General features: G+C 43.8%; 1 protein-coding gene across 1 annotated transcript in view; it reads right to left on the bottom strand.

The window, feature by feature from the left end:
* The window catches only part of EDEM1 (ER degradation enhancing alpha-mannosidase like protein 1), a 1151518-nt gene that overhangs the window by 167401 nt on the left and 965986 nt on the right, over window positions 1-18131 (bottom strand). The window lies entirely within an intron of this gene.

The following is an 18131-nucleotide window of genomic DNA, read 5'->3' as shown; positions in this document are numbered from 1 at the left end:
CTGTGGAGTTTTGTAGAATAAATTTTAATAATATCAGTTCCCGGTTTTTGGTCGCCTTTGTGGTTTGGTTTGCTGCTTTTTGCTGTCTGGTAAAATAAATTGATCCAGTCTCATTTACATATTCTTAACATGATTGTAAAGTTATCAGCGTTTGTCAGTACAAAATGACCCTGGACTATGAATAAATGACATAATCTTAATCTTTTGTCTATGAATAAGCCTTCACTCTACTCATTAAAAAGACTAGCTTTAGTACTTCACAAACTGCCATTATAGGTGAAATGTAAACTAAGAGTCACCATCATTATTCAGTCAGTTAAGTAGTAATCCCAGCAGCTATAACTTGTTTAGGGAAAAAAAACAGTATTTTCATTCTTAAAAACAATACCTAAATGTATATGAGCTCCTCCTCTCTACTACTGTATCATTCCTAAATTCTACGATACACAACTCAATATTTTCATCACAAAAATCTCTTTTCAATAACAAAAACAAACAAACCCACAGGAATTGTAAAGCTAATCAAGGAATTCAAACTGTTCTAAACCAGTGGAAATTGTTCATTTACAAGTCAGGCAGGATGATGCAAGCCTCTCTCAATAACTCTGTTCAAGAAAAACTTCTGGATGAAATTAAAATAATGGGGGGGATGTAAGAAATGAAAGGACTGTAAAGGAAATAAACTGGAAACAACTGGAAGAAACTAGAATACCAAGAACTGTGCTGAAAAAGTGCGAGTCTCTCCTTTATGTGTCAATTTTTGGTTTACTAAGCAGTAGCAGCGTATAGTGGAGGTAGATGTCAACACTATCTGAATAAAATCTTACTGTCGCAAATAATAGTGCTGATAACCTGAAAAAGACCGAGTTACAGTGTCCACAGATTCTGCACTTAACAATATCTGAAGTCTCACTGTTTCGAATAACAGAAATAGACTGAATTGCAATGTCTGCAGCTTCTGCACTCATTATGCTGTCCGTAAATTCTGTACTCAGAATTATTCTTTCTACACTCAACCTCAACTGTCTGTACTGAACTTCTGAGGACTGCACTCCTATGACTTTCTATGTATTAATCTAAACTAACTTACTGACTTCTACGTCTCAAATGAATCTCCTAGTATTACCAAAATCCTGTAAACTTTCTACAGGTTTTATACGCCTCTTTAACCTTGGTTCCCAAGCCTCATACCATCTAAACAAGATATGTTAGCACATTTTATTCTTATCAATATTCTTGACTGAAGGTTATTCATTTGTACTAAAACATCTTTTCTATTGAAACTGCATGTAAAATGTGAAATATAAAATAAAGATATAGGCCTGTTTTAATATGGCTGCATTTCTATGCCTTTGCAAAGAAAATACTGTATTTATAGCTAACAAATCACATTTAAGTGAAACCTAATCTTACAGGGGACAAAGGCCAAAAATCAAGGACAATTTTTAAATATTATCCTAATTCACAAAGTTAATAAAACAAATTTTGCACCAATATGCATTTTCTGAACAATAAAATGCATAAAATTCTAATGTGTTGTATTACTGATCATCTGTAATCCTCAGTGATTTACTGGAACACCAAACATTTTATGAAGGACAGAGCAAAAACATGAGGCAAAACGGGGAATAGTTCAGAGGCATGATGCAACCATATAACAGTGGAAGGACCAAATAATCAGCGAATGCTTTAATGCAGGATGCCCCAGCAGATGAATATTTATTGAGCCAGTGATGAGTTGAGGGATCACTCATGAGCCATCAGAATAGATCTGCTGAGCTTTCCCACTAGATGGCTGGATTTCTCCTGAATGTGCATTGCTTGTAAAAAGTGATACAATTCCAATGCCCACTTCCATACCCTCACTACTTTTCAGCAAAGGGAGGTAGGACTTTGTTCATCCCTGCTTGCTGATGTATGAAACTGACATGTTGTCAATTTGAACTGACATTGCCAAATAGTGAAGGAGGTACTGAAATTCCTGTAACTCTAGAAGGACTGCTCTTCATCTCCAGAACACTGATGTGAAGATTAGCCTCTATCTGCATCCATAGCCCATGGACCAAACCCCTTGAAAATCCCCCATCCCAAAGAGGAGGTATCCATTATTACAAAAAGTGCAGTGAGAGGTAAAAGGAAGAGGTGACAGAGTACAAGATATGGCAAGGTCAGCCACCAGTTCAGATGTCTCCTGCAGTATGGGGCTACACAGATTAGCAAGAAAAGGGGGTCTGTTAGCTGTGACCACACAGAAGGGAGTAACCACTGAAGAACCCTCGTGTGCCGGCAGGCATGGAAGACCACTGCTAAGGAAGACACTATGAGCCCTAGAGCTTTCAGAACTAATGAGCTAGGAGAAATTGCTGCAGCATTAGCAGAGTTATTGTTGATCTTATATTTTGCACACTCTTTATTGGAAGACTGGCAATGCAACTTTTTGTATTTATGCAGCAACCAATTACCTTTATTTTCTGAGGAGGATGAAGGTATGCTTTTTTTGACACCGAGTAATATATCTAAAGATAGGCAGATCTGTAAAAAGTAACCTTTGGATGACAATAAGGACTCCACGTCTGCTGCAATGAAGAACCAATCATACAGATAGAGGAATACATATATCCCCCTTGAATTGCAAGTGGGCAGCGACTACCACCACACATCTGGCAAACACTCAGGGAGCTGTGGCGAGACCAAAGGGCAGGGCTCTAAACCAACAGTAATGTACTCCTAGCCAGAAGAAGAACAGATCCTTGAGGGACTCCCATTTTTATTGGAAAGGGAGAGGATAGAGAAGTATCCCATTTCACTGACTGAAGTCTATCAGTAAGATAGCTATCAAACCATGCTACTGTAGCTGGGGAGAAATTGAGGTTAGACAATTTGTTTAGTAGTAGAGGTATCTTTTGAACTGTTGGTAATGGGTGATACCATGTGATGTAGACCATCATTTTATATGATGCTTTGTGGCTCATGTTTCCAGTATTTTTCAGTCACTTAAATATCATAATGCTTGCACAATCCCCTGTGCAACAGTCTTCCCACATTATTTTGCATTTTAGCATGCAGTCCTTCTGCCATTAGTATATCATAACCAGCAACAAGGTGTGCAACTGTTTCCAGTTCTGTTGTACAAAACCTGCATTTGTCTGTTTCTCCCACATGTTCAATGGACTTTGTAAACCTACATGTACATAAGTCCACTATCTCGGGCCACCAATATTAACCTTTCATCTTTTGGTTTGAATTCATATCTCCTTAACCATTTCTGTGTTTGATCCAGATCAACATGAGGTTATTCCAAGAGTTTTCTGTACTTGCAACTATATTTATGCATTTTCCACATTTCATGCCTTCTCATCTAATTCTTTACCTTATATTCTTTCTTTTGATTTTGTGGCACATTCAGTTGCTGCCTGATTTTTATCTACTTCTGGTTTGATTTCCACTCCTGCTTGACACCAATATGCTTCTGCTAGATTAAGCAGGGAAGTCACCTCAGATTTATTCTCATGTTTCAAAACTTTCACTAAGTTTGGGTATTGTGAGGTCAGCAGATGTGTGTACAGTCCCATGATTGCAGATCTATACACGTGATCAATTTCAAAGAGACCCATACCTCCTTTGGAATGGGTAATATATAATCTTGGTATGTACTGATTTTTCTAAATCATTTGATGAGCATGAAGCATCCTTCTTTTCCTATCTAATCTATCCAACACCTTTTGGGGCCAGTCAATCACTCCAAAATTGTAAGTTAGGACAGGAAGAGCAAATTGGTTTATAGCTTGAATTTTGTTTATAGATGTCAACACTGTTTTCAGAATTAATATAAGTCTTCTAAAATATTCCTTACTAAGTTGTATTTGCATTTGTTCATGTTTTATTGTTGATCCTTCACCAATTCCCAAATATTTACACACTCTTTTGCTCAAGTTCTTTTATATCACTTTCTTCTCCCAAACTTATACTTTCTTGGTGCTGCAGTTTTCCTGCTTTAAGGGTTGCTTTTGCACATTTATCAAGACCAAATGACATTCTTATATAATCTGAAAAAGTTTTGAGTACTTGCAGTTGTGCTTTCATTTCATCTGATGAGCTATACAGTTTTAAAATCAACGACAAAGAGAAGATGAGAAGTCTTTACACTTTGTTGTTTTCTAGGAGCCAAATTATAGCCATGGCCTAATTTAAGTAGACAGTTTAATTGGTTAGTGGCTGCTGCAATGATCATGGAGTCCACCAAAGGACTCTTCGACCAGAATTGCCTAGCCTTAGGAGAGCTCAATATTTTGTCAGACTTTTGGGGTATGACTGATACAAAGTCTGGCTCCTGTCATGCCCTCCTAGCAACTACGTCCATGAGATTGTCTGCAGAAGGAACTACCCAAGAGGTACATGAGGCAGAAATGTATTCTTCAAAATGGTTGGGTAGGCCAGGATCCCTTCCATCTCATCAGGTCAAGAATCTCGCCAAATTTGATGTCTTCAGGAGGGGATAGTAGGGAACCCTTCTCAATCCTCAGGGTCAATGTCTGAGGTGGTAGACTTCAATAGGGAGCTCATGTGTCTCCTTTTAAATGCCCTGTTCCTGGGTATCTCCCAACAGTGACTTATCTGAGTCCCCTGAAGTCCCCTGAAGGGTCTAACAGTACTATGACCTTTTCTTTGATGGCATTTGATCTTCAATCTCCCTGGGAGCCAAAAAGTGGAGACCTAGAAATAGACAGATGGGCATCTAAGGGATGGAGATGGTGCTGAAGAAAGCCCTGCTGTATTTCTTGGAATCCAGCAGTGCCTGGGAGTCCAACTCTAGACCTGATCCACTCCCTGCTGAAGCAGTGGTGATGGAGGCAGTGTGACCACAACCCCAGCACCAATAAGCCAGACCAAAGGCCTCAGGGTAATATGTGTGGAATGTAAAGAAACAGGATCCAAAGTAATGGTATCAAAGTTGAAGCCACGAGGTCCAGGAGGCATGTTAGTTCCAAAACCACTGGTGCAAAGACAGGTGCTGAAAACCAACCCAATCTGCCCTAGATGCAGAAGGGGATGGGATGATGCCCAATTCCACGAGTCTTAAAAAGTGCCCTCAACATGGTCTCCTAATCTGCTTCAATTGTACTCTTGAAGGATTTGAAAGACCTTACAAAAGCTGCTGAAGGAGATCTTGAAGGAAAGAATCTTTAAAGTTCCCTTTCAGAAGAATGTCTACAAGGAATTTGATGAAGCAACTTGTCTATAACAACAATCATCTCTAAGAAGAGGCCTATCTGGTGAGGTCAAGACTGATGGTGGAGAGAGTTCCTTTTCCTGATGCTAAGGGACTTTCAGATCCAAGGAGGAGCAACAATCTTGAGCCTTACATGTTCTCAAAACTCTGTTTTTGCCTCTGTTCTTTTCTTTTCTCTTTCTTTATCCTTTTTCTTATCCTCCATCTGAGAGTCTGGTGGAAGTCCTTTTATTATTAATTTGTTGCTCCAATCTGCAAGGGCTCTGGATCTAAACCCTTGACAAATCTAGCAGTCAACATCAAAATGCCCTGGCCCCAAACAAATGATACAAGACTCATGTGCATCCTGGGGTATGATTTTGTGTCCACATTTTACAGACGTTTTAAAACTTTTATTCATTCACAGCTCTCAGCACTAGGTCTAGGTCTAGAGACCACCAAGGAAAACCAGTAGCATAATACCAAAGGAGACATTCTCAGTGAAATAAGCAAGAAGATTTTTTTTGTTATATCTAAGCTGAGAAGAAAAAAGACACTAGGCATCACCTAAACATCAACTGGAGTTGGGAATAATGTTTGGTAAGATTAAACTAGTGACAGATTACAAAACCTAGAGACGTCTCTATTAACTTTTTGAAAGAAAAGGTCTGAAAGATAAAAGAAAAGAGAGCATTTTGCTGCACACAGCTGGACTGTTTCCAAAGGTGGTAAATGAGATCTGGGGCTAGACAGAGCATACAGCACTATGGGGTTGCAAAGTTCAAAAGCTCAAGGCAGACAGCACTGCCAAAAAGGATGGACTGGATCTGACCATCAGCTCCAGTCCCAGCAGTCAGACCAGATGGATAAATGGATGAAATCTACAACTGCTAGGACCGAGCAGCAAATTTAAGAGTCATTTTGGTATACTTTTTTCACTTTTTCAATCAAAACCGAAGGGTAAAAAGGACACAATGACAAACCAGTTAGTAAAAACTACAAGAAAAACCTAGCCAAGCTAGAATTTTCACTGTGTAATACCTTAAACCTCCTGTTATAGAGGCCCATGGGATACATACAAATGACTCCTACAGAACTTTAAGTGTTTCAACTATATGGCTTTTGAATGTCCAAGACTTTTTACTTTTTCTTATGTCTTTGCGGATGCATTCAGGCCAATAAAGCCAAATCCCACTAGCTGTTGACATGCATGTTTTGGCTTTCTTATGGCCTTGTCAGCACAGTATAAGTGGACTGTTTGGCTATACTTTAGAAACACAGGGTCTTTAAACACAGCTGATGTCCATAACTAAGGTGTCTGCAAAATATCCCAACTAACATCAAACCAAAAGAGTAAAACCCAACTTCCTAAAATAAAAATACCTCCATCTTACTCTCCAACATCAAAAAATAAGACTAAGCATATTATATACTTTACATTAACATTAAGATCTAAACTCTATTCCACCTCAATATTTTTATCTGGTGATATACATCCCAATCCAAGTCCAAACTCTAACTCTTGCCCCACTACAAACCCCTCTCCCACCTCAGCCTACCTACCCTCATCACACAAACAAACCTCTTTTTATTCTGTTAATATCCGAAGCATTCTCAACAAAGTCTCCCAGTTTCATGCATGGATAACAAATCACTCCCCAGAGGTTACTATAGTTACTGAAACTTGGCTTAAACCTCATAACCTCGATATGCATATTCTCCCTCCTGGCTATAACATAATCCGCCTTGACCGTAATAACAAAACATGAGGTGGAGTGGTTGTGATTTATTCTAACCATCTCACTATTTCTCATCATACACAGTCAATTCCATCCATCTCCCCTGCTGAAATGCTGACAGTAAACCTTAAACTTAATAACTACACTACCATTACTATTGCAGCCATCTACATTCCACCACGTGATAACATTCCCCTGCTGGAAAACATTCTCTCCTACCTCTCCCTGAAAATCCCAAATGACACAATCCTCCTTGGTGACACAAATATAAATTGGCTATCCCTCAATAACCCTGGATCCCCATAAAATATAAACCTGTAATGGATTTACTCAGCTAATTACCAAACCAACACATTTTAACAACACCTACTCCACAACTCCCCTCTTGGATTGGATTCTTGTCTTAACCCCCTCTAAATATCACAATCCAGAAACTCTTCCTCCCTGAGTGACCACTCACCCATAAAAGTGTTAAGATATGCACATTATCTCCCTAAACCACATAAATATATCAGTAGACATAATTTCACAAACTTCAACTCAGAAACATTCAACACCCTTATCTCAAGAGTTTGGTGGGACTTTCTCACTCAGCTCCCCTCAGATGATGCTTTCATAGCCTTCAACTCCACTTTTCTGGATATCTTAAACTCACTAGCCCCACTCCGCAAAATTAGGACAAAAGCAAAAATATCTCCCTGGTTAACAAATCCACAAGAAAGTACAGTTGTGTGCCTACCATAAATGTAGATGTTCGAGTGTATTCACTGTTGCAGTCATTGCTCTTGGGTTATCCTGCTGGCAGGCTACCCGCAGTCGGCCTGAATTCCAAAGTCTTGGTCTGGCGTCGGTTGCTGTCACCTCTTCCCTGACGTCAGTGCGCCAGGGGTATAAAAGATGCAGCCGACGCCATTTTCTTCAGTTTTTCTTGCCCCAGATGTCAGGTGCCCCCAAAAGGGTAGGCTAAATAGATTATGCCAAAAAACATGAGTGCACTAATGTAAACATTTCCTTCATCTACAAGCAAATACACCACATAGGTTGTATAGAATAGAGAAGTACAGATAAGACCCAGCAAATGAAAGGGGGATGGTGGGAGGGTAACCTGGACTGCAACAGTGAATACACTCGAACATCTACATTTATGGTAGGTACACAACTGTACTATGTTCATCGTGATTCACTGTTGCAGTCATTACTCCTGGGTTGAATCCCAAAGCTGAGGATGGGTGGCTGGGCTAAATAGGATTAGGAGAGGCTATGAGGCCCTGCAGAACTGCAGTGGCAAAGCCTGCTCTGGATTTAGAGTAGAGAGGTAAGTGGTAGTGCTTTGTAAAAGTGTGCACTGAACTCCAAGTTGCAGCCTCTAAGATGTCTTTGGTTGGTATTCCTCTGAGAAAGGTTGTTGAAGTGGCTGCTGCTCTGGTAGAATGTGGCCTAATGCCCTTAGGCACTGATTTGCCATGCTGTGAATAGCAGAAGTGAATGCAATGGCCTATCCATTTTGAAATAGTCTGTTTTGAGATAGCCTTTCCTTCTGATCCTGCAGCATATGCCACTAAAAGTTGCTCAGTCTTTCTGAAAGCTTTAGTTCTGTCCAAGTAGAAGTGTAGCTGTCTGTGTATGTCCAAAGAATGCAGAAGTCTCTCACCTTTATTCTGTGGGTTTGGATAAAAGGTAGGCAAGTGAATGGTTTGGTTAAGGACCACACTGGACACCACCTTAGGCATAAATGTAGGGTTCGTCCTCAGAGAATCCTTGTCTGGATGGAAAAGGTTCCACAGCCATGAGTGCCTGTAACTCCGAGACTCGTCTTGCAGAGGTTATTGCTAGGAGCAGAGCTGTTTTTCAGGATAAGAATTTAATATCCGCTGTTGAGGCTGGCTCAAAAGGAGGCAGTGTGAGTTTTTCCAAGACATAATTTAGGTCCCATGCAGGTATTGGTGCTCTCCTTGGGGGTCTTATGTTTTTGGCCCCTCTGAGGTACTGTCTTATTAAAGGATGAGAAAAGATAGGTGGTTCCGTATTGTAATGGGCTGAAATGGCAGAGGCATGAATCTTAATTGATGAAAAGGATAGACCTTTGTCCAGCATCTCAGTTAAATATTGCAAAATCTGAGGAATATTTGGTACAAACGTGTCAATTCCTTGTTCCTGGTTCCAAGCACAGAATCTCTTCCATTTTTCTGCATAAGATTTTCTGGTACTGGGCCTCCTGGCCTCCAAAATAATAAGTTATGTACTCGCCATAACGTTCCATCTGAGTAGGTATCTTCATTTGTCTGCAACCTTTGGGATACGGATCCGATCTCGGATCCGAGCCGGCAACTTCTATCACAGCATAGATCCGAGCTCCTAGCTCCTCCCTTTACCCATAATCCCCTACCAACCCTGACTGACCTCAGATCAAGTTTGCCCCACAGCACAGCTAATACTGTGTCCCAGAGGGAACTAATCTAAAGAACCCCAAGTAGGATCATATTGGTCAGTGGGGAAGGAGGGGGGGATGGTTGCAGACAAATGAAGATACCTACTCAGATGGAACGTTATTGTGAGTACATAACTTTCTAATCTGAAGTAGGAACTTCATTTGTCAGCAACCTTTGGGACAGAGTCCCCAGCTACCTAAATCTTGGGTGGCCTTCATGGAAGAATATTCCGGAGCACTGCAGAGCCAAAAGACACCCTACCTCGGGAGACAATATCTACTTTGTAGTGGCTGATAAAGGTATGAGATTAAGCCCAAGTGGCTGCGGAACAAATGTCATCCATAGAAACTCTAGCCTTGAAAGCAGCCGATGTAGCAACGGCCCTAGTGGAATGAGCACGGACTCCCTGAGGTGCAGGCCTTCCCGAGCTCTGATATGCTAAGAGAATACAACTAGATATCCATCGGGAGAGGGTAACTTTAGAAACAGACTTGCCGAAGTTGTTTTTGGCAAAGGAGACAAACAACTGATCGGATTGCCTATGACCAGTAGTTCGATGAATATAAAAATGTAGTTGTCTGTGCAAGTCTAAAGAGTGCAGTTTATACTTCTCCTTTGTTTTGAAAGTTGGGGAAGAATACTGGAAGATTAATAGATTGATTAATGTTAGCTTCCGAAGATACCTTAGGTAGAAAAGACGGATTGATCCTGAGGTGAACTCTGTCTGGGTGGAAGACCAAATACGGTGGTTTGACACAGAGAGCCTGGAGTTCCGAGACCCTCTTGGCTGGAGTTATGGCCACCAAAAAGGCCGTTTTCCAAGAGAGGTATTTAAGATCAACACTGGCCACCGGCTCGAAAGGGGGGCTAGTCAAGGCCTGTAAAACTAGGGATAAATCCCATGGAGGTACCACCTCTTTGACAGGGGGCCTGAGGAGGAAGGTACCCTTAAGGAAGGTCTTACACAGTTTGGAAGTAATAAGCGGGCCTGACTCCTGCCCTACATGATAGTGTGAAATTGCTGCAAGTTGCACCTTGACCGTGGAAGAACTAGCCCCCTGGTGAAAAAGAGAAGTTAGAAAATCTAGAACCAACGCTACCGGCACCGTAAAAGGATCTAAATGACGGTGCTCTGCCCAAACGGAAAAACGTTTCCATTTACTCCGATAGACCCTTCTGGTGGAAGGCTTGTGAGCTGCTACTAGAATGGCTTTGACTGGTGATGAGATTCTGGGAGTCCTTATCAGGAGTGGAACTGGAGCAACCAAGCCGTCAGCTTTAGGTTGGCCAGGTTCGGAGTCGGGAGACCTAGGGGGTGTGAAATGAGATCAGGGAGGGGATCCAGAATCCAGGGCGGATGAATCAGGTGAGACCATAGGTAAGGGAACCATGTCGGACGAGGCCAGAATAGGGCAACGAGGATCATCTTGCTCCCCAACTGACTGGCTTTCTGCAATAGTTTTAACATCAGGGGCAGAGACGGGTAGGCATAAAGCAGACCGGGAGGCCAAGCATGAACTAGAGAGTCTCTCGGGGACTCCCCCGGAGGGTCAGAGCAATGTCGTTGCATTTGGTATTTGAGGGAGAGGCAAAAAGATCGCAACAAGGTCGCCCCCATCGGGCAAATACTTGCTCAGCCAGTAGAGGATTGAGAGACCACTCGTAAGGAGTCAGGATAGTACGACTGAGCCTGTCCGCTAAAATGTTGGATCGTCCCGGAATGTGCGTTGCGATGAGAAAGCAGTTGGTGGATATCGCCCATTCCCACACTCTCATGGCCTCGCGGCAGAGAGGGTAAGACCAGGTTCCCCCCTGTTTGTTGATGTACCAGACGACTGACATGTTGTCCGTCTGTACCGCAATCGTCCCCACCAGAAGAGGGTTGTGAAGTGCTTGCAACGTCAAAAGCACCGCCCTCATCTCCAGGACGTTGATATGCAATGAGGTCTCTATGTCGTTCCACGTGCCTTGGACTGTTCTGCCCAAATAGTGCCCCCCCCCAGGTGAGAAGCGTCCGTGGTCACTGTGGCGACTGGCGGAGGCAGCGAGAAGGGGCGTCCCGTGTGGAGATTGGAGGACTGGAGCCACCACACGAGTGACCTTCTGCAAACCCTGCTTAAGGGAATGGGATAAGACAGGGGATTGCTATATAGGGACCATTGTACCTGGAGGGTCCACTGTATGACCCTCATATTCAGCCGGTCCAATGGCAGCAGCGGAATTGCTGCCACCATGGACCCTAGAGCCCTCAGGACCAATTCCGCCGAAGGAGCTTGAAGTTGAAGGATGGCCTGCACGTGCAACCTCAGGTTCTGAAGCCGATCTGGAGTCAAGAAAGCAAGCATCAGTCTGGAGTCCAACCTCGCCCCTATGAAATCCAATACTTGTGCAGGAGCCAGGGAGGATTTGGCCATGTTGATGGTCAACCCTAAGAGTGGAGCCAGATTGAGGAAATAATCCCTGCATGAGCAAAGAAGATGCCTTGTTGGGGCGGTAAGGAGCCAGTCGTCCAGGTACGGAAAGACCTGAATTCCCTGGAGTCTCAGGTGGGCCGCTATCGCTGCCAAGACCTTGGTGAACACCCTGGGGGCTGAGGTGAGACCGAAGGGAAGGGCCCTGAACTGGAAATGGCTGGCTCCCAGCCGGAAGCGGAGAAACCTCCTGGAGCGTCTGTCTACGAGAATATGATAGTACGCATCCTTGAGGTCCATTGAGCACATCCAGTTGTTCTCCCTGAGTAGTGGGAAAATAGATTGCAATGTGACCATCCGGAACTTTACTTTTGGTACTGCCAGGTTCAAGAGAGAGAGGTCCAGGATGGGCCTCGCGTCCCCCGTCTTTTTTGGCACCAGAAAGAACCTGGAGTAAAACCCTGATCCAAGCTGACCTGGGGGGAGGGGCTGGATGGCTCTTTTTTGTAAGAGCTGCTGAATTTCTGTAGCAGCCGCCTCCCTCTGATTGGGTGGTACATCGGGGAGGCTTCTGGTTCTGGGGGTTACAAGAAAGGAATTTGGTAGCCTCTGGATATAATACGAATCACCCAGCGATCCGCTGTTATGGACTCCCACATTGCTAGGTGCCTCGAAAAATGTCCCCCGACTGCCTCCAGAGTGGAGCAGCCGGGTAACCCCTCAGGGATTCTGCGTGGGCCTCTGAGAGAAGGGTTCTCTGGACCCAAAATTCCTGGGACCCCCTCTGCCTCTAGGGCGGTGTCCTCCCTGTCGTCCTCTGCCACGAGAGGACTGGTTGTCCAGAGCAGACTGGGATTGATGCGATTTCCGGAACCACATCTTCTTCTGACCCTTTTGGTTCTTGGCAAAGGACCTCTGGGGTGCAGAGAAGCGGACTCCGACGGCAGACAATGTCTTCCCGTCTTTCTCGCTCTGGACAAGGGTGTCGCGAACGGTTTTGCCAAATAATGTAGAAAGTACAGTTTTGTACCTACCATAAATGTAGATGTCCGAATTGGATAGCATCTGCAGTCATAACAACTGGGTTGTCCTGTCGTCAGGCAGCCCTACAGTCGGCCGGATTCCAAAGTCGGGTCCGCTTCGCTGATGTCGCACTTCACCCGATGTCATCTCTGTTGGACTTCGGGTATAAAGGCATCAGCCGACGCCATTTTCTTCAGTGTTTCTTGCCCCAGATGCCAGAAGCCCTATAGAAGGCTAAAAATTTTGGATAGATGCCAATGTTTCCAAAAGATAGAGGTAAACACAAAAATAAGCATGTATGTACATAAATACAAACAAATACACCATGAAAGAAATCCCCCCACTAGCTAGCTATTAGAAGGGTAAACACCCTAGGAGTACCACAGAGGGAAGGAGGAGGGTAATCCTGACTGCAGATGCTATCCAATTCGGACATCTACATTTATGGTAGGTACAAAACTGTACTATGTCCTTCATGGATGCATCTGCAGTCATAACAACTGGGTAGAATACCATAGCCAACTAGGGGAGGAGGATAAAAGTAGATTATGGTGTGTTTAGGATCTCTTGCAGAACAGCAGTGGCAAACCCTGCTCGGGATCTGGAATATAGAGGTAAATTATAATGCTTGGCAAATGTATGCACGGAGGTCCAAGTAGCCGCCTCAATAATGTCTTTGGTAGCCACTCCTCGTAAGAAGGCTGTGGTAGTGGCTGTTGCCCTTGTAGAATGAGGTCTTATGTTCTGTGGAATTGGTTTTCCATGGAAGGAGTAACAGAATTGTATGCAATTTCCTATCCATTTGGAGATTGTCTGCTTGGAAATAGCTTTTCCTTCCCTTCCTGTTGCATAGGCTACGAAAAGTTGGTCAGTCTTTCTGCTATTTTTGTTCTGTCCAAGTAGTAGCGTAGCTGTCTATGTACATCCAAGGTATGCAGTATTCTTTCCCCTCTGTTTTGTGGGTTGGGAAAGAAGGTAGGTAGGTGGATTGCTTGGTTTAAAGACACTCTGGATACCACCTTAGGCATAAATGTAGGATTAGTCCTCATGGACACTCTATCTTGGTGGAAGATTAGAAAGGGTTGCACTGCCATTAAGGCCTGTAGTTCTGAAACCCTCCTTGCTGAAGTAATTGCCAGTAGGAAAGCAGTTTTCCATGACAGGTGTTGTAGGTCTGCTGTTGCTGCTGGTTCAAAAGGTGATAGTGTCAATTTTTCTAGCACAAAGTTCAAGTCCCAAGCTGGCAATGGTGGTTTCCTTGGAGGTTTTACATTCTTGATTCCTCTGAGGAACTGCCTGAGCAAAGGGTGTGAAAAAAGAGGTGGATCAAAGCTGTATTCTGCTGAAATAGCTGAAGCATGAATCATGATGGAGGAGTAGGACAGGCGTGAATGAAGTAGTTCCAGATACTCCAGAATGTTAGGCATATCTATGTTTGATACATCTTTTCCTCTTTCAGAACTCCAAATGACAAACCTTTTCCATTTCCCAGCATAATTCCTTCTAGTTGAAGGCCTGCGTGCTTCAAGAATAATGTCTTTAACTCTTTGTGAAAGTTCTGTATTAGCAGCTGCTATGTGATGTTCCATGCAGTCAGTTGCAGCGTTGTAGGTTTGGTTGCATGTGGCTGAAGTTGTTCTGAGTTAGCATCAAAGGCATCAGGGGTATTGGCCACATATTGTTCGAGACATGCTCCTCAGCAGTGGGTACCAATGCTGTCTTGCCATTTGGAGCTATCAGGATTATCCTTGGACGTTCCTCCTTGATTTTTAGTAGTACTTTGTGTATCAAGGAAAGAGGTGGGAATGCATATGCTGTTAGGCCTTTCCAGCTGAAGGAGAGCGAGTCCACTTTCCATGCTAGTGGGTGGAATGTCCTTGTGCAGAATTTTTGAGCTGGTGATTGAAAGGTGATGCGAATAGATCTATCTGAGGCATTCCCCATTTCTTGAGATGGTCTTGAAGATATCCGGTGCAGCTGCCATTCGTGGGCATCCGATGTGGTCCTGCTTAACATATCTGCTAGAGTTTTCTTTTCCTGGCACAAATATTGCCTGTAACTGGATGTTGTAGCTGAGTGCCAGGGTCCACAGCTCCAAAGTCATTCTGCATAGGGGGTAAGAATGAGTGCCTCCCTGTTTGTTGATGTACCACATGACTGTGGTGTTGTCTGTCCTCATCATCAAGTGGTCCTCCTTGAGAAATGGTCTGAACTTTTGGATTGCCAGTTTTACTGCCAGCATTTCTTTTAGGTTGATGTGCAGGTGAAGTTGGTCCTGTGTCCACAATCCTTGTATGCATTTGTCCAGCATATCCGCCCCCCACCCTAGGTCTGAAGCATCTGTTGTGATGGTCTGGCTTGCTTGACCCTTGAAAGGGCAGGCCTGGGTTTGACTGGCATGCCTGAGCCCACCATAGGAACTCCTGTTTTAAGCATGGTATTAGTGGGATTTCCGTTTCTAGGCTGTGTCTGTGTTGGGACCATAAATTCTTTAGGTACCACTGTAGTTTTCTCATATGTAGTCTGGCAAATGGAACCAAGATTATGCATGATGCCATGAAACCCAAGGCCTGCAGTACCTTTCTTGCTGTTAACTTGTTCAGTTTTGTTAGTGCCAAGAAGTAAAAAGGGAGTTCTTTTTGTTTTTCTGTAGTTAGGAATGCCATTTGTCTTACTGTGTCCAATTCCGCTCCCAGGAAAGTCCTTGTCTGGGATGGTATCAGTCTTGACTTTTGTAAATTGACTGTGTATCCCAGTGCTTGAAGCAAGTAAATGACCCTTTGTAAATCTGTTGTCAGCTTGCTTTTGTTGTCTCCTTGTATCAGGCAGTCGTCCAGGTATGGATAAATTTGAATTCCCTGTAGTCTGCAATGGCGATTACTGATGCCAGGCATTTTGTGAATACTCTGGGCAGTAGATAAGCCAAAGGGCAATGCTGAGAATTGATAGTGCTCTGATCCTGCAAGAAATCTGAGGTATCTTCTGCAGATTGGTCGAATGGGGGCGTGCAGGTATGCCTCCTTGAGATCTAGAGTTACCAGCCAACACTCCTTGCCCAGCATGGGAAGAAGTTGCTGTAGGGTCAGCATTTTGAATTTTGGGACAATGATGTAAGTATTCAGGGTGGACAGGTCTAGAATTGGTCTCCAACGCTTTTCCTTTCTTGGAACTAGGAATAGTCTGGAGTAGAACCCCTTTCCTTGCTCTGCTGTTGGCACTTTCTCCACAGCTCTCATGTTTGCTAACTCCATTATCTGTTGTAGAGCCTCTGTCTTTTGATTTGGAGGTAGATTTGGCATTCCTCTTTTGTCTGGTAAAGTGTGGAAGTGGAACCGGTAACCTTGATCTATGGTTCGTAAAATCCACTTGTCCTTTGTTATGTGGTGCCAGTTTTTGAAAATAAGGTTAGCTTTCCGCCTAGAGGAGCTGCTATTTGTTCCCTGGTAGGCGGGTTTAGGATTAAGTCACTGTGGCTGTGTTGATGTAGTGGCAGGTGTTGAGTCTGTGCCTCTGTTGTTACCTTGCCACTGTCGTCCTCTGTAGGCACCTCCTCTGGATTGGTTTCTGCCTCTGGGACGTCTATTCCTGCGCCTTTGAGGTCTTGTGGAGTCAGGAAAGGACCAATTTTTGGCAGGCCAGTTCCTGCTAAACCTTGGGGTTGAACCTGCAAGAAATCTTTAACTGTCTGGACTGATTTTGCCTTTTCTTCCATTTCTTCATAACCTGCTGGGCAGGTGTACCAAACAAACTTGTTTTATCCATAGGAGCATCTAGCAATTTAGATTTAACATGATCCGGTAAAGCTTGCTCCTTTAGCCATGCATGCCTTCTAATTACAGTGCCAGTCATGGCTGATCTAAATGAAGCCTCCAGTGCATCATAGCCACATTTTAAAGAGTGGTTACTAACTTGCTGTATGTTATTTACCATTTCTAATACATATTTCTTATCAAGAGATTCATCAGTGGTTAGCTTTTTAGTTAACTGATCAAGCATAAACTCTTGGTATTGTATCATGTGAAACTGACAGTTTAAAGCTCTAGCTGAGAGAGTGGCTGAAGTGTAAACCTTTTTACCCCATCTGTCTAATGACCTTGCTTCCCTTTCAGAAGGAACAGGGTTTTTAGCTATAGTGAAGCTACTGCCTTGGGACCCTGGGAAATAGTTTGGGGTCTGCAAGAGGGGCCTTGTAAATGTGGTGATGAGTATCTGGCACCCTGTAAAATCTGTCTGGTTTGGCAGGGGCTGGGGGTAAGAATCTGGCGGAGCAGACATCATTGAAAGCATCATCTACCACAGAGAGAACAGGAGGTATAGCTAAGGGCCTGTGCTGTGGAAGGTGCAAAAAGGTCCTAAGTCTTTTCCTGGAGTCTGAAAAATCCTGTTGCTGCCATTGGAACTGTTCTCGCATGGCATGCAAGGTTTCCCCAAAGGAGAATTCTTCTGGTGGGAAGCAGCTGGAATGGATTCTTCAGCATCAGAATCTTCAAAATTGGAGAAAGGAGCCTCTGGCTGGTCAGTTATGTCTGATTCATCAGCAGAATCATCAGAGGACACTGGCTCATGGGGCTCTGCCCTAGGTCTCTTCTCTGGGGCTGAGAGGCCCTGTCTGGGTGAGATTGAGATCCTCTAATTAATGAAATTAAATCTTCTGCCAAAGTAAGCATTTGAGAACTGGAAGAGGGCCTGGGGGGTTTAACAGGCACTGTTTTAGTAGTCTTCGCTGCTTTAGCCCTGGCGAAGGCCTTAAGGGACATGGCTGCTGGGGGCCTAGCAGCACCACGTGCTGGGGTAGAGACATCCAGGGAATGGTGTCTGATAAGTCAGTGGTAAGCACCGTAGTGGGTAAAATTTCTGAGGCCGATTCAAGAGTGTTAGCAGGGATCTCAGTTGTAGAGGTAGATTCAGCTGTATTTTGATCAGTTTTCGGTTTGAACGAGACACACCCGGTTTGCTTAACCATGGTTTCGGATTTTTTGGCAGAATCGCGAGTCGGAGGATCCGGCGGCATAATGTCGCCAAAATCAGAACCGAAAAACTGTTCTGCAAACTCCGACCGGCGTCTAAGCGTTAAGTCGGTTGAAAGAAGCACAGGCGAACAGGCTGCTACGTCGTGGGCTGGGCCTAAGCAAGGCAGGCAGTAAGAGTGGAAATCTTTATGAGGTATTTGTTTCCCACAGGTTAAACAATTATTAACTTTTCTGACATCGGCTGAGGCAAGAAAGAGTCTTTAGAAGTCTTGAAGTAATCTCTGGATCCGAAAGCCGGCCGGCGCGGCAGCTTCTGCTTGGGCGCCACGCGGCAAGAAAGACTGGAGAAA

Source organism: Protopterus annectens, chromosome 7.part0 (assembly GCF_019279795.1).
Source record: "Protopterus annectens isolate FY-2018-M chromosome 7.part0, PAN1.0, whole genome shotgun sequence".
Taxonomy (NCBI): Eukaryota; Metazoa; Chordata; order Ceratodontiformes; family Protopteridae; genus Protopterus; species Protopterus annectens.
This window is presented reverse-complemented; position numbering and strand designations above follow the sequence as displayed.